Source organism: Cavia porcellus, unplaced genomic scaffold (assembly GCF_034190915.1).
Source record: "Cavia porcellus strain 051 isolate PalLab524CR breed Dunkin Hartley unplaced genomic scaffold, mCavPor4.1 scaffold_19, whole genome shotgun sequence".
Taxonomy (NCBI): domain Eukaryota; kingdom Metazoa; phylum Chordata; class Mammalia; order Rodentia; family Caviidae; genus Cavia; species Cavia porcellus.
In genome coordinates, this window is record NW_026947502.1 from 12,530,333 (window position 1) to 12,547,510 (window position 17,178).

The 17,178-nt window shown below is 40.6% G+C and overlaps 1 protein-coding gene across 1 annotated transcript in view; it reads left to right on the forward strand.

Moving 5' to 3' along the window:
- Itk (IL2 inducible T cell kinase) overlaps positions 1–17,178 on the forward strand; it is a 59,590-nt gene that overhangs the window by 3,718 nt on the left and 38,694 nt on the right. The gene's annotated exons all lie outside the window — the stretch shown is intronic.

Below are 17,178 nucleotides of genomic sequence, written 5' to 3' on the forward strand. Positions count from 1 at the left end.
AAAGTCAAATCTACCTCATCATTGAAAGGCTTAAGTACAAATAATCTTCAGAGAAGTAGTTGCCAGCAATACACTTAGCTAATTATGGCTGACATAACGTCCTTTTAAGGGGTAAAACAGAAAAATGGGGGCCTTAGGTACTTAAGTAGGCACATAACGGAGGGGCAAGATGAAGACAAGCACCAGGGAGCGGCGAGGACAGTGTGGGCCAGGACAGCCGGATTCAAATCCTGCCTCCCTCAGCTTTCAGAGGGGACTGCAGCTGAGACATTTCACCTCTTTAAGCCTCTGTTTCCTGTTTGTAAAGTAAGGACTCTAATACGGCCTATCTCAAGAGATGTTAATGAATCATGACAAAAACATTTAACAACCTTAGTACTAACTCTTACATGGTAAGGTGATTAATATTCACATTTTTTGCCAAGCACCACCTGTGTCTTCTGAAAAAAACACTTAGGAGTCCTGGAAAGAATAGGATCTCTTTGCTGTGCTTTGCACGGCAAGGGAGTCATTGTTGTGGATGTGGGACAGAGTAGATACTCAGCGTCACCACCCGGCCAGCGTCCTCAGGAGGGCCTTGCTTCTGAAGCCTGCAGTCTGACCTAGCCGCAGAACCACCTCTTACTGTTCCCCCTCCCAAGATGTCAGGAAAGGAGAAAAGTCTCCTTTTTACTTGCTTTTGGAAGCATTACTGCCTACTGGTCAAAAATACAGCTTATGGTATCAGAGAGGTCTAGATGAGAAACCAGCTTCACCATATGAGCTGCGCGTATTTGTGTGAACTACTTAGTCCTGTGAAAGCCTCTAAAAAGCTATTTGCATTTTTAATGATTGCTTTTTAATGAGCTACAGGCCACCATTATTCTATAATAGGAAGAGAGTAACTAACATTTTCTGAGACTGAGCACTCACTGTGTGTGTCAAGCTCTGTGCTGAATAAGGATTACTTTGTCTAAACTTTATAACCATCCTATAAATTAGGAAGGATTATGCCCCTCCCCCCACATACAGAGCAGGAAATAGAAGCAAAGGGAATTTGAGAAGCTTGCCTGAGACCCCTTATGTCACCAGGGCCTTCGCCGCTCCCTGAGAAATAGTGCTTATTTCTGCGAACAGTTGTTTTTCCCTGGTAATTGGATCAGGCTGCTACCACACGTGAGATGTGTTCTTGCCGTGAAGTTCTCACTATGAAGGATGCCCTGGAAAATCACTGTCCTGGGGTACTTGGGTACTTCTCAGTGAGGCACGCGCTGAGCTCCGTGATTTCCACACACACCTCAGGACAAATCTTTGTCTCCATTCACTTTAGAGAGCTCCAGTGTGACCAAAATGGTACGAAAGCTCTGGGCAGATTTATCTCGCGATGTTCCTCTAGAATGTGCCTAGACGGCCACAGTCATCTTCCTGGCGGCAGCCACCAGCATCCCTTGCCGGGAACATCTCTAAGGAGGGGCCTCTTTACCTCTTAGCCCCTTGCACTCCTCTCTCCAAATGGCAAACCTGCACGAGCTTTCACATCAGGACTGTGACCCTCATCAGAAGCTATTGCTTCCGCATTCTTCCTGCTACCAAAAGATGGACACCGGAACCTACCAAACTGCGCCAGCTCACATACCTCTTCCTCCTGTCTGATTTCCAATCACATCCAATCTTGTTCAACTAACTTTAAAGCCTCATCTTAGATGGCTTAGATGCTTAGAGAGGTTTGCCTTGAATTCTCTACACTAGGTCAGAGTCTTCTGCTGTGTCCTGTATAGCAACGGGTATTCTTTTTTTTTCAGAGTATATGCCAAAGTCATCATTATCCATTTATTATTTTTATTATTATTGTACTAATATCATTCCCCCATCACCTCTTCCATCACATAATAGCTTTCTGAAGGCAGGCATCCACTTTGCTGAAGATAATGTTGACAGTCTACAATAGTGTCTGGCTCATACAACTCACCCAGTGTGGATAAAATAAAAGTAGAAAAGGAGAAAAGAAATGAGGTATAGATCCGAGTGGAGGTGAGAATAACACAAATGAACCCTCAATAGAGAAAGTCTCAGTGCCCAAAGAACAGACAACAAAGCATCACGGGACATGAAGAGGGAAATTCTGAGCATAGAAGCAAGTAACTAACACTCCTTGAGGGGGAGCAGCGATGATCTCTTTTTGAACAAGAAGTAGGTGGTTGTAATTTTGTCAGTCGGGTTTGAAAAGTACCTGTAGGAGTGAGCACAGGGCCAAGCTCCTCACCTCCCAGTTCTCTCTAGGAGAACCTTGCAACTCTGTTCTTTTTCCCCTCCCCCTGACTCTCCCAGCCTGCCTGCCTTTTTCCTTAGCTCCTTCCTTCCTTCCTTCCTTCCTTCCTTCCTTCCTTCCTTCCTTCCTACCTTCCTTCCTTCCTTCATCAGCTAAGCTCTCTGGAGATGGCATTCTGTCTGAGACTTTCTCCTCAGTCGGCCTCCTCCCACCTCATTGCTCTGGGATTCAGTTGATTCCAGCTGGACTCCTGCAGACCCTTAAGGCTGTAGCGCTGGTCATCTATACTACGAGAGTGAACTTTCCAAATTATAAATCATGCATCCATCCCTGCCTACCGCTGTTTAGCCACTCCGCAAGCCTCTCCCTTCCATGGTCGCCTCCGGCCTTTGGGATTTAACCTCATACCAGGCTGTCTTTATGTGGCTTCATCAGTCCGTTGTCCTCCTGAATCTTGTTCCAAGCTCAAGTTCCCACACAGCCAGAACTAGGACGAGGTGGAGGAGGCTCACACTTAATGGTTTTCAAGATTTTATGGTATTTGCATTCTAAATCCATTAAGAATTGAGTTTTTAAATTAATTTTATTGGCACACTTATTTTTGGTCCCTGCTAACATACATAAAAATGAGATTCATCATAAGGAATTTGTACCTATATAAGTAATATGTCTTGATTCTTCTTTTTTCCCCATTCCCCTCTTCTGCTTTCAACCCTTCTTTCCCTCTTTATTCACAAAAGCTTTTTTCCATTTTTTCCCTTCTGGTCTCTTTTTTGTTTTTCACTTCCTTCCCTTTGCCCTCCCCTCCCTCTTCTTCCCCTTCCCATTTGAACATTTTCTTCCTACTTCTCAATATCTGTCATCCATTGTGGTCTTTATTTATGCTTTCAGTTTCTCACACAAGAAAAACAATGTGATATTTACACATGTGTCTGATTTATTTCACTTAAAAGTGTAGTCTCAAGGAACATTCATTTACCTAAAAATGCCTCCACCTATCCTTCTTTATGGCAGAGTAGTACTCCACTGCATATAAAAACCACATCTGCTTCATTCATCCTTTGACGGGCACCCGGGGTATTTCCAAGATTTAGCTGTTACAAACTATGCTGCTACAAATGTGGGTGTGCATATATTATTGTGGTAGTATACTTTTAACTCTGTTGGGAAGATACCAAAAATAGAAATAGCTGAGTCAGATGGAAACTCTAGTTTTAGTTTTTGGAGTAATCTCCACGCCTATTTCCACAGTGGTGACACCAGTCTACACTCCTCCCAGCAGTGGAGAACAGTGCTCTTTTCCCTACAGCCCTCCTAGTCTTTGTTACTGGTTGATTTCTCGATAATTCCCATTCTTTCTGGAGTGGGAAATCTCAGTGTTGTTTTAATCTGCACCTCTTGAATACCCACCCGGTGATACTGAACATTTTTTCATATATTTATTTGCTGTTTGTACTTCTTCATCCCAGAGGATAAGGTAAATGAGACACATGCTTAATATTTACTTATTTATCTATTTGTGTATGCTGAAGACCTGACCCACAACACCTCGTGTGCTAGGCAAGCTCTCTGCCACTGAGCTGTCTCTAACCTGAGACACACACTTATCATTACTATAAAGTTATTACTTAGGTACTGGGGATTGAACCCAGGGCCTTTACACCGAGCTACATCCCTAGCCCCTCTTTATTTTTTATTTGTGATAGAGTCATCTTGCAGAGTCACTAAATTGTCCAGAGTGGGCTTGCTCAAACTATCCATCCTCCTGCTTCAGCCTCCCAGAGTGGTGGGATTGCAGACATGTGCCGCCATCTGCACTTAAAGGGGCACTGTTCTCAGGAAGAAGAGGGAGGGGAGGGGAAGGGAAGGAAGGGAAAACCCACCTAAATGCGGGCTCTTTGAATTAGTGTTCCTCCTCGCTGGCTGGAGCACTCAATATTTTTGCAGGCTGGTTTCTTGTTTGTTTCTTGCCTCTTCAGATACATTCTCAGACTCCTGTTTCATTTCTCCTCAATTTCTCCGCACGTACACATTTCAGCCTTTTGCATCTGCACTTGAATGGTTGGATTGTTGCCGTGTTTCCCTGTGTGTTTTCTGTCTCTACATGAATGAGAAGGGCAGTTCCAGGAGAGCACGGCTCATGGTTTCCTTCTCATCACTGTACACCATCCTCTAAAAGAGTGCTGATCACACAGTAAGGTGGTCCATAAATACCTGGTGCATAAGCAAAGCTCACATAACTCAAACTGAATTTTAAAGAAACATCTGGACATGAAAAGATGTTCAGCATCAATGGTCATTCAAGAGATGCAAACTAAAACAACACTGAAATTCCGTGTCACCCCAGAAAGAGTGGCTGCTATCAAGAAAGCAAGCAATAACAAATGGTGGTGGGGCTGTGGGGAAAAAGGAACCCTTCTCCACTGCTGGTGGGAATATAGGCTGTGGGAATCAGTGTGGACATTCCTCAAAAGCTAGGATTGGAGGTTCCATTCAACCCGGCTATTTCCCTTCTGGGTATCTTCCCAGAAGAATTAAAAACATCTTACCACAGTGATATATGTGCACCCATTTTTATAGCAGCACAGTTCATTATAATAGCCAGATCTTAGAAACAACCCAAATGCCCGTCAACAGATGTGGTATTTTTATGTAATAGAGTACTAAGCCATAAGGAAGGATAAACTGGACACTTTATGAGTAAATGGATGCACCTTAAGAACATACTCATCAGTGAAATAAATAAGACATATGTATAAACATCATATTGTTTCATTAGTGTGGCAAGCTGGAAGAAAATGTGTATGTGAATGTATATATATATATATATATATATATATATATAGTTAAATACATTTATACTACTGATTTCTCTGAGCTTGCTGAAGAGAAAGATCTGTGCTGGTGTTGTCTGGATGATTGAACGCAGATGTCTTGTACTCTAGATAAATGATTTGGGGGTGACAATACGCAGTGTATGTACCATTGTTGCCCCCTGATTGATGTGTTTTGAAATTTTGTTGTAATTTTTTCTTCTTCTTCTTCTTCCTATTCTTCTTTATTTTCTTTCTTTTTATCCTTTAATAAAATGGATTGGGGGGGAGCATCTGGGAGCCAGGAAAAGGAAGGACCCATGCTAAGTGCTTTGCAGTAGAGGCCTGTGCGGTACCTGTCTTCCTCAAAGGGGCCACATCATGAGCTAGTTATCCTTGTCATTGTAAAGAGAGCTTTCATTTTGGAGGCAGATATTCCTTCATTAAAATTAGATTTTCTTCCTGCTGCTTGAGGACTGATGCACTCATTCATCAGTTTCTACAGTGAAAATAGGCCGCAGAGAATAGTTTAAATAGGAGAGGTTGGTTTTTAACTCAATCTGAAAGAAATTTTAACTGGAAAGCACAAGAGCTCAGTGTCTTGAGCTGTGGGGTCCATGTGAAATAAGATGCTTTCATATAAAATTTAGAAAGTGGGTTGACAAGAAACTGCTGTAAAACTTTTCTCACTGGGGTCAGGGATTTAACTTAGTACTGTAAGCACCTACCTGGCAAGTGTGAGGTCACGAGTTCTATCCCTGGTACAAAAAAACAACAAAACTTTTCCCAAAGTTTCATAGGCCAAGTGTAAATATGCATTATCTCCTTACCTAGCTGGTAATCAATCTCGCCTTCATCTGCCAGTCTTGAAGGACACAGTTTTCCTCCAGATTCAGTGTCTCCTTCATGATACCCCAGGGCCTTGCTGAGAGGCCCAGAGAAAATCCCTTCTTTAGGTCAAATGTCCGATCTGTTTTTTGAAACTCAGTGCAAGTTTTTAATATGCTAATATAATAAGAACTTGATATAGGTCTTATGTTGCTATATCATTCCCATTAATCTAAGGGTTTTTTTTTTTTTTTTGGCTTGTTGTGGTTTGTTTGTTTTGGTACTGAGAATTGAACCCAGAACCTTCATGTTGAGTTACATCCCAATTGGTTTTTTTTTGGTACCAGGGATCAAACTCATGACCGCATGCTTGCAAGGCAGGCATTTATGCTGCTAAGCTAAATCCCCGGCCCTTTTTAAATTTTTTTTTTTTATTTTGAGACAGTCTCTCTAAGTCACTATCTATACAGGATAGGTTTGAACTTGTGACCCTCCTGCCTCAGCCTCCCAGAGTAAGAGGATAGATATGCAATATCACACCACCTGATCTACAGTTATTTATAAGCAGGTTTCCCTTATATTGTTCATCTATAAAAGAATTAATACCCAGAGTACATAACAAACTTTAAAAGCTCAGTAAAGGCAAAATCAAATAATACAATTAGAAATGACAAAATGTATGAGTAGCCACTTTTTGAAAGTAAATACAAAAGGCCAACAAACTTATTTTTAAAAACAGTCAGCTTCATTATCTATCAGGGAAATACAAATGAACACCACAGAGGAAATATCTTCTCATCCCAGTAAGAAAAGCTATCACCAAAAGGCAAAAAATAAAATAAAATACAACATACATGCTAGAAGAGATACGGAGAAAAGAGAACTCTCATACACTGTTGGTGGGACTGTGAGCTCGTGCAGCCACAATGAAGAACAGCTTGGCGCTTCCTCAAGAAAGGAAAACAGCAGCTCAGCAGCATAAGCGCCTGCCTGGCAAGCACAAGGTCGTGAGTTCAATCCCCGGTGCCAAAAAAAAAATGTAAAACAGATTTACTCTACACCTGCACACCATGTTTACTGTGGTGCTATTCACAATAGCGAAGATATGGGAGCAGCCTCAGTGCCTATCAAGAGATGAGTGGACAGAAACATTATATATGTATGTGTATATGTATATACTATATATGCATATAATATAGTGCGTATGTGTTATGCAGCCATAAAAATGGTATCATGTCATTTACAGCAAAGTAGGTGGAATGGGAAGAAATGCTAAACAAAATAAGTCAGACACAGAAAGATAAATTTTCTTGTTTTCTCACATATGTGGAAGTTTTTAAGTCAATCAAAAGATAGACTCATTGTGACCGGCAGCCAGAAAGCTTAGGGTAAGAGGACCAGTGGAAGGTTAGATAGATAAGGGTTCCCTGACACCGTTCGTCAGAATAGTGGGGAGAACTAGTTCCCAATTGTCTGTTATATGTTTTGTGTCTTTTAGTTAGAGGAGAGGAGCTCAAAGTCTCCAAACACAAAGCAATAATGAAGAAACGAAAATGTCACCTTGATTTGATCCGAACGTTTTCTATCTATGTTGAAATGTCACATTGTGCTCCGCAAATATGCACAATTATTATGTGTCAACCAGACATTCTTTTAAAAAAACTTAAGGAGATGGCATTGTTAATTGTCCTGATTTGGATCATTGCACACTGTAGGACTATACTGAATTATCAAACAATACAATTTTTACAATTAAAATAATTACATAATTCATGCAATTTTAATTTGTGTACTTAAACTACTAATTAAAAATTAAAATATACATATGTAGAGTCACATAAATTATACCTGCTTGATACAAAAAAATTGAAACACGGGCATTTCTCTAAAACTGATACCTATTTTTCTTGACCTAACACTGTACCAGGGAACTGTTTCTATTTTAGTAGGGAAAACAGACAATGAGGAAACGTCTAACTGCACAGCGCAGATGAGCCTGGTAGGTCTTACAATATGTCTAAGCATGCCCTGAGGTCAAGAGGAGAGGTGACTAGGGAGGAGACTGATACCTAAGCTGTGGTTTGAAGGACAAGGAAAGTGCCCATCAAGCGAAGAAAGGAGAAAGAGCATTGAACTGCGGCAGAACAAGGCTTGGCGGAACAGACAGGTTCATAGCTGCAGAGTTTAACAGCAAAGGTGAAAGACGCAAAGGCAGAAGCCCCGTGAGTCACGGTGGATCATGACGAGGAGTTTAGATTTTATTCCATGCACAGAGAAGCTGCCAAAAGGCTGGACAGGAGCGCGACGCCATCCCCCTTCCTTGCACACGTGCTCGTTCTGACCGCTGTGGGGACTGCAGAGAATGCGCATGCAAGGAGAGCAGGCCGGAAGCTGGGTGCAGCCACTGTGGGGGTCTCCTGCTCTGCTGTACGATATCCTGTTCTCTGAGTGGTTCTTCGCTTATTTTTTGACTTTCTTGTGGCAGGCTTCTTCCTGGGGGGGTTTTAGCCAAAAACATGTTTTGATGGGAAAAGTGCCTGTTGTATTAGGGTCAACATGAGGTAATCTTTAGTAAGGAAGACAGAAAACAAAGCTAGAAATGAGTTCAATAGACTTTGATTAAGCTCAAGAGAGAAAAGAGTAAGTTTTCAGCTCTTCATATAGTTAAAACAAAATTAAGGAAACAAACTGGGTGTGATGGTGCACACCCAATCTTAGCAGTCCTCCTGCCTCAGCCTCCTGACTGCTAAGATTACAGGCGTGTGCCACCATGTCCTGCTCCAAGTCTCACTATATCTTTTTCTGAAACCAGCACGTATAATTGACATCTTATAAACTCATTTAATGATACTTTACCCATACACATCTAAATATAGATAGGCATTCTTCCCCTTATTTTCTATTAAATGGCAGCATAATCTACACACATTCTGAATTTTTTTTTAGTTGGTTAACAATATATCTTGGAGATCAGTCTATACCACTACATAAAGAGGTTCAGTTTTTTAATGGCTGGATAATGTTTCATAAACGGATAAAATATCCCTGTTTTACATTTAGTCTATTTCCAATGGCTTGGTTAGCACAAGCAATGAGAAAGAAATAACTTTGCACATATGTCACTTGTCACAAGTCTTACAGTTATTCTCAACCAGGTAATTTTGCCATCAGAGGAAATTTGGCAATATCTAGAGAAATTTTTGGTCATCATCACTATGAAAGTAAGTTCCTCTGGCATCCAGAGCTTAGAGGCCAGCGATGCTGCCAAATGCACAGAAAAGACCTGAAATATAGAACTATCCAGCCCAAAATGCACTGAGGTTAGGACTCTGGGCTCTACAGAAATCTATCTAGAAGTGGAAATGCTGAGTCAAAGATATTTGCATCTGTTATTTTGTGAAATATAAGCAAATCATTCTCCACAGAGCTTGTACCAGTTAACTTTCCCCAGGGTCATGTATACAATTCTTGTTTTCGCAAAACCTCAATAACACCAGTATCTCATGTTTTGATCTTTGGTAGTCCAATGTTTTTTAAATGGTATCTAGGCCTAATTTATTTTCACTTCTGTTATCATAGTAACTTTGAGTTTCATAGTAACTTCATGTGTTTTAGAAACTTTTATTGTCTTTGTCTCCATTTTCCTGTAAAGTTGTCAGCATTCCCTGTAACTTTTAGGAGCTGTTTTTCTATTAGCTAAATCCTTTGTGCAGCCGTTTTAACTTACTTTTTCATGGTTGAGTGACTCTTCATCGAACAATTATTCTGGAATTCTCATTCCAAATATTTCCATTGACAGCATTGTCATAGGCCACAAACAGGAGCTTCTGCAGGACACTTGGCCTTATTTGCCACATGCTCAATCTGTCATTTAATAAATATTAATTGACCAGCATCTCTGTGTGAGGAGTTATTTCCTGAAATGCAGTGAAGTTGTTAGTGACTTACGTACTTTGGCTGCTGAAATTTCAGTGCTTGAGATGAAGACATTAAAATACACTCTTTCGAACTCATGAACCATCCCCTATTTCCTCTCCTGGCAAGTGCAGAGCTCTGAAGACGGATTGCAGTAGGGACACCTGGAGCCGTCATGTGCGGGGCCCTTGGCAGATCCCCTTCCTTGGCCTGCAATGCTTTGTCCTTGATCTTGTTTTCCACATAACTTCTTTTCTCTCTTCCTGTTTTTGTAAGTGAATCTAAATGAACTTTTTAAAAAATCCTAGAATCATTTATCTTTGTGTGCTATGTATTGGGCTTAGAGATTACTCCTGAAATATTACTTCATTTGCAAGATAAATATACCCACAGAAAGGCATCAAGAATTGCTTTATTAAATCCATAAAGAAAATAGCTATCCTTCAAGAGGAACTGTGGTGAATCTGAACCTCGATGGACATAAAATAGCAGGTGTCAGGTGCTGCCTGGCTGCCTCAGCTGGCTGAAGGGGTGACAGGGTTACAGGGACCGAGGGCTGTACCCAGCACTTGTGTACCCAGCACTGAATGGGCACCCCTCTCCTAGTCCTCACCAGTGCTGCACTGCAGGTGGTGTTTGTAAAGTTTCCCACAGCTGTGAACATTACTTTCCTTTCTTTCTCCTTTTCATATCTCTTAATACTTACTGTAAAAAATCTTGAATATCACAGAAATTTATTTCACTGCAAATTTCTGCTACACTGATGCCCACAGGAGATGGCCAGTGTTAGCAGTGTGGATCTTCTGTCCTCTTGGATTTTTTTCTTTGGATATTGTATATACTGATATATATTTCGTCTCTTTTTCAAAAATGAGATACTATGCTTTGGTTTAAATTTGCCCTTTTTTACACTTAGCCTGTATTTGTATTCCTCCATATAGATCACATCTTTTCTGTACTAATGGTTACCTAATAACCAGAGTGGATGCATGACAATTAATTGAAGCTTTTTCTACTGATGGATTGAGCTTATCTAGATTTACTTAGTATCATAAACAATGTTTTCATGAACATCCTTCTACTAAAATCTGTATACATTGTGAACAAATGTGTCCATGGGATAAGGCCTTATAAGAGAAATGTACTCATTTATTTTATTTAACTGGGGTGTGTGTGTGTGTGTGTGTGTGTGTGTGTGTGTAGTGTTAGAGATTAAACTCAGGGCCTTTGCACTAAGCTACATTCTTGGCCTTTTAAAATTTTATTTAATTTGGTTTTTTTGGAAGGGTCTAAAGGGACCTGTTCTCCTCTTAAGGGTCTCAGTATGTTCAGACTGGCCATGAACTTACTATGTAGCTCAGACTGGCCTCAATTTCACAGTGATCCTCCTGCCTCAGCCTCCTGAATGCTAGAATTACAAGAATGCATCACCATATCTGGCTTATTTTTTGTTTTGGGATGTGGTTTTATCAAATCCCTGAGAGCCAAAGCTAGGCTTACACTAATGATCCTCCTGCCTCAGCCTTCCAGAGCACTGAGATTATAGGCCTGAACCACAACACCTGGTTTTAACTGCCAGTTTTTTTTTAATACAGTAAAAGAAATGTGTGATCATGCCAAAATATTCAAACAATATGGAAGGATATAAGTTTAAAAAAAAAAAGAAAAAAAGAAGCTCTCTTTTTACCCTCTGCTTGCAAACCCTAGGACCATTCCCACTGGTCTCTGTTCTTAAACAGTCTCTTATGAGAAAATACATCAATAATTTGATAGATGATTAACTGCCCTCTCACTATTATATTGCATTATAGTTCTTTTCTTTTTTCCCCCCTTTTCTTTTCTGCATTTTTTCCTTTGTATAAATTCACACCTCTTACTTTGGGCAGGCAGAGTGCTACTATTGAGAAGATAGCAGACCTTAAGAAAACTAAATTGTGTTCCCCACAGCCAGCCTCCTCGTAAACCATAGTGTGAAAACCTGCAACGATGAAAGCCAGATGACTGTGGGTTGGTCTTGTGGAGAGGAGGAGAGAGAAGGCGGGTGTGGATGGGTCATAGTTTCCTGGCTTTCTATTGGCCCAGAGAGCCCCAGCCTCAGCTGCCTTTGCTCCAGACCTTCCCAGAGCTTTCCGAGTTCCTCTGCTTTAGCTTCCGTTGAGGATGGACTGGGGAGAGGGTGGGAGCAGTTAATGGCAGTTGCATGGCTTCTCTTCCTGTGAAGTACTATTTCCATAGAGACATCAGTGATAGCACCTTTCACTGGGTGCCTTCCATGGCTTGGATTATGGTAGCCTTGAGCAGCAGTTGCCAGCACCTGCATTGGTACTGGAGCACTAAGGAGCCAAGAGAACCGAGCTCAGAACACATCCCTCACCCAATGCCACAGGCACTGCAGGGATTCAGATCCTGGCTTTTCTACATCCTGAATCCCTGCCTTTCTCTTCCTATTGTTTGAGAGCACTCTTTTTCATTAGACAGAGAAAACTGAGCTAGGAGAATGGCAAGGAATTTGTGGCCTACCTTAAACAAACTTTGCAGAGGGGATGAACCCCAAATCAGGGAAGACTCCTTAAAACCAATTTTAGAACTGATAATCTGCATTGTTCTGTGGGTGGGGAAATAACCCCCAAATCAGTCATTTAAGTTTTACTTCAGTAGGATATCAGTTTTAATTTCATGTATACCACTGTGAAATTTCAGATGATACAGTAGTATACTATATCCAGAAGGGGCATTAAAGGAAATATTTGAAATGCCATGTTAAAATCATAACAAGAAATATTTCCTGGGCTTAGGGAAATTCAGATACTGCTACATATAGTTACTGTTAGAGTGAGACCCCAGGAAGGTCTGGAATGTGCCATGCTCTTGTGTGATTCAGTGAAAAAATGCTCTAGGCCAGTGCCTAAAATTCCATTACCAAATCCCGCTCTGATCTCAAGTGTCTGATGTCTCTCCTAGTATAAGCTCCTCAGAAACAAGCCAAGTTTTAGGCCCTCAGTTAACTTATACTTTATGAGTGTCTGATGAAGGTTTTTATGGGAGAAGGAGAGGAAATGCAAAATGGTAAAGCCCAATTAGAACAAATGTGACCCAGTTGGAAAGTTCAGGAAACCACCTCCTTTCATGATTTTGCCCTGATTTTACAAATAATTGGAAAAATAAACAAATGACTCATATTGTCAAAATCACCACTCTCAACAGTTAAGAGCTGTCCTCCCCATTGGTAGTTCCTGGTTGCACTTTTGCCCAGAAGAAAATTCCCAAAAGAAAATGTAGATACATGAAAATGAAAGATCAAAGTGTCCTTTATGGGCAGCATTTGAAAAAGGAAAGGAAAGGTAGTAATGTTGAGTGGCCCATTTATCATTTTAATGATATTCATTTGTAGCAGATGGATGTAGTTGTTTTAAATTCTCTTAATTAACCCTTTGGTCTAAGGGCTATTTTATACCACTTTTTAAAAAGTGACTGAGAGACTCAGACACTTGCCTCAAGTTGTACATTGTAAAGAACGAAGCGAAGACTCAAACCTGAATCCTCTTGCTCTAAAGGCTCCAGTTCTTCCCCACGCTGCTTCTCCAGAGTAGAAATATGAAATCCACAATATCCCCTTTACATGGGGATCCAACACAGAGTGTCTCCTAAGGTGTGTGCGGAGCTAGCAGAGCAGTGTCAAGGTCAAGGTCCCTTGAGTGAAGAGGAATTGTCATCCTAAGGAACAGAGGATGTGCACATCTTTGAAACCCAGCACAAGCATTCCACAATGCCATGGGGGCAGAAATCAAATTCTTTTAGGTCACAGCCTGGAGAAATAGGTCATGCAACAGGTTGTTCAACACTGAGCTTGGGTAATGAGATCTTCCTGTGACAGTCGGAGGAGTGCAGAGCCAGGAAGCGCAGTAGTTACCCACTTAGGCTCTGGAGTTGTAGACTTGAACTGACGTGCTGCTTTTGCACTGAGATGAACACTCTGAATCTCAATATTCTTACCAGTACACAGGTAAGAATAATATTTTGTTGGGTCATGGTTAAATCAGATGAAATATTGAGTATAAAAGTGCCCCCAAGCATTGTCCTTTTAAATTTTCCCTGCCTATATCTCTAAAATTCACAATCCAAATTCTATATTATGAATTAACATTTAAAAAAAAAGAATGTAAAAGCCATTCGCAGTCTCTGCACAGCAGCATCCTGGATGGCATTTGGTATACACAGATGTCTGGATGAGACATTAAAATGTGAGGTCAGTGTAGCTATGAGCACAGCCAAGAAAAACAAGGCTAAGCAAAGTCCTGTGACCTTCATCCCAAGTGGTACAGACAGAATAACAAATAAAGATGAGAGCAGGTTTATTTGGTGTCTCTCCAGTGGCTTTCGTATGGTTTCCTTGGAAGAATTTGCCCTGACATTGTGCAGAAATAGTGCAGTTGTTAGGGATGATTATAGGCAACTGCCTTTTCCCAGAGACTGAACTGTGTTTACCCACAGACCTGCTGCTCCCCAGTGACCCACTAAAGAGGGCACAGTGAGTCCTGGTGTTTCCCACAGATTAGGTCTTGTGAGAGCCACAGAGAACTGGCTCAGAGCCTGGAGAGGCAAGCCAGATACAGCGAATTGTAGGGGAAGAATTCAAGCTATTAGGTGGGGATGAGAGTGGGATTGGTGGTAGGTCACGGAATCCATTCCAACAGAAGCGCAAACCCGGGAGAGAGCAGGCTCACCTGACAGACTAAATTCTTTTCTGAGCCATGTTTGAAATCAATGAATGTTAAGAAACCAAAGGAGAACATTTCAGTTAAGAGGGGAAAAACTTCCTTGAAAATTGTGTGACTATCTAGTACTTAAAACAAGTCCAGACCAAATAGACATGTGTTAAAAATGTGACTTCAAAGACTCAGTACTAATAAGGAATATATTACATTACATTGCATATGGTTGAACATGATAGTATTTTAGATCTCTCTCTTTCTCTCTGCTGCCCTAAGAACAAATCATTCCATTCTTTTTATGGAACTTATTGTCCTTTCTGCCTTCCCAAACTTATGATGGGGGTCACATCCTGATCAACCCATCCTAAGTTAAAAGTATTGAAAGTAAAAAATGCATTTAATATGCCTTACCTACCAAACATTCTAGCTTAGCAACATGGCACACTGCAATGTCAAATCTGTCCCCTCATGACCATGTGACCAGCCAGTAACTATCTTGCATGGTATCTCAGGAGTATCAAAGTGTATATTGCCAGCCTAAGAGAAAGATTAAAATTCAAATTTTGCAGTGCAGTTTCTAAGAATGCTGTTGTGCTCTTTTAAAGACAAATAACTCCTAAGTGGAAACATTAGGTGCGAGGCTGTATGTACCATGTGAGCCTCGTCACTCCACTCCCTGAACTCAGAACAGCATCTTAGACACAGCTGGCCCTTGGTCAGTATTTTCTGGATGGTTAATTGTGTAAGCCTCAAATCCAATTAAAGTGGTTTAAAATGTGCTTTGCTGTGGTGAACTCTGTTCCTTTTTTCCTAGCTGAGAAACACTGAGGACCAAATATGGTCCACAGATACCTTTGTTTCTGTGCTTATGAATCTCTGAACTCAGTTGTTTTCATAGACAAAAGTTTCAGCAGAGTTGTCATGTTTTGCCTTGAGGCTTCTACATCATTTCATTTCACGGACTGTGCTCGGGAAATAACCCCACAGCAAGGAACAAGGTAACCTCAAAGCACAGACTCTGTTTACCAGGAGCTGCAGATGGTTGTTGAAGGAGTGGTTTCTTTGTACTATTCTGTTTTGGAAAGACAGATTAGCCATTCCTGAGAACTATGATTATGGGCAGCGTCGGGGTATGTATTTCTAGCTGCGGAAGGCACTAACTGAGGAGATAGTTTGAACACAAACAGCACATGTTTTCAGAGGTTTTTATGGGAAGACAGACCTACTACATCAATAGGTTGAAAAAGCAACTTCTATAGCAATATGTAGAACAAATGTTCATTTTTAAATGTATTTTTTTATTTTAAAGAGAATAAAACCAAACAAAATAAAACAGAATAAAGACAAAATCAAGACAAAACAGTGAAAGTGATGTAGAACTTCAAAACAGCACAATAGGAAATCAACAATGGCTACCACCATGCGTCTTGTTATCTTCAAAATTGCTGCCCATATCCGCAGAATAATAAAATCAAACAAAACAGAACATTTAATAAAGCAAAATAATAAAATAGGACAAAAAACAGTGAGTAAAATAACAGATTTCAAAAACAAGACAGAAGGAAATTCCCCAAATTTGCTATATTGCATATTTTATCCCTTTAATAGATGTTCAGACTACTATCCATAGGCCTGAAAAATTGACCAAACAGAACAAATTTTAGGCTGTTTTTGTACCTCCGTTGCTATCAACTCAGCCTATCCTCCAAATCAGTCTCAGCTGGTTGCTCACCGGGGATGGGGGTCAGGTGGGGTAGGTAAGTGTTCTTATCTCACAACCCACGTGTTGGTCAGCTCATGGGAAGGACGAATTGGCTTCTTGTTTCTCCTTCCAAGCCCAGAACGACTCAAATGTACATGTTTGTTTAAATATATCTCACAAATGTGCGAGGAAGACCAATCTATCCTAAATGGTTAATCTTGGCTATGTCAGGGTTGGAGAAGGTGCCTCAGCACTATAAATATCTTTTTTGTGTGCCTCCATATTATTTTATTTGTCTAAACATGAATGTGTTTTGCACTTTCAGAAACGAATAAAATAACTTTTCTAATGAAAAAAAAATTTAAAACACCAAAAAGCTTCCTGTGTTTGATGGGGTCTGCTTCTTACATCATGAATTTGTTCATCTCAGTTCTGTACATCAAGTATCAGCTGCCAGGCTGGTAATTAAAAATCAAGAAGTAAAGATTTTAGTCTGAAGATATTGGTGATGTCATGGCTCCTGCACCTGCCAAATATACACATAAATCATGATTCCCATGCAACAGTTAGGACTTTCTTAACCTCTTTATTCAGGAATGTTGGTGAGGTACTTGTTATGACTCAAGTACTTTGTTTACATTGTGCTGTTTTATTCTTCAATGTAAGTGTTATTATCCTTATAAGATGTAGGATCCAGGGTTGGGGATTTAGCACAGTGGCATAAGCTCCTGCCTGGCAAACATGAGGTCATTAGTTTGATCCCTAGTGCCAAAAAAAAAAAAAAAAAGATATAGAATCCTGGAAGATCAGAAGAGTTGCCCAGTATCACAGAGTTGATAAGAAGCAGAGGGCAAGTTTGAGCCTCCTCTTTCCCATGTGGTGCTCATTTCCCCACTATTTGCTACCCTGTTAGGAGCATAAGTTTTAGTAACAAGTCCTGCAACTGGTTCCATAGCTAAA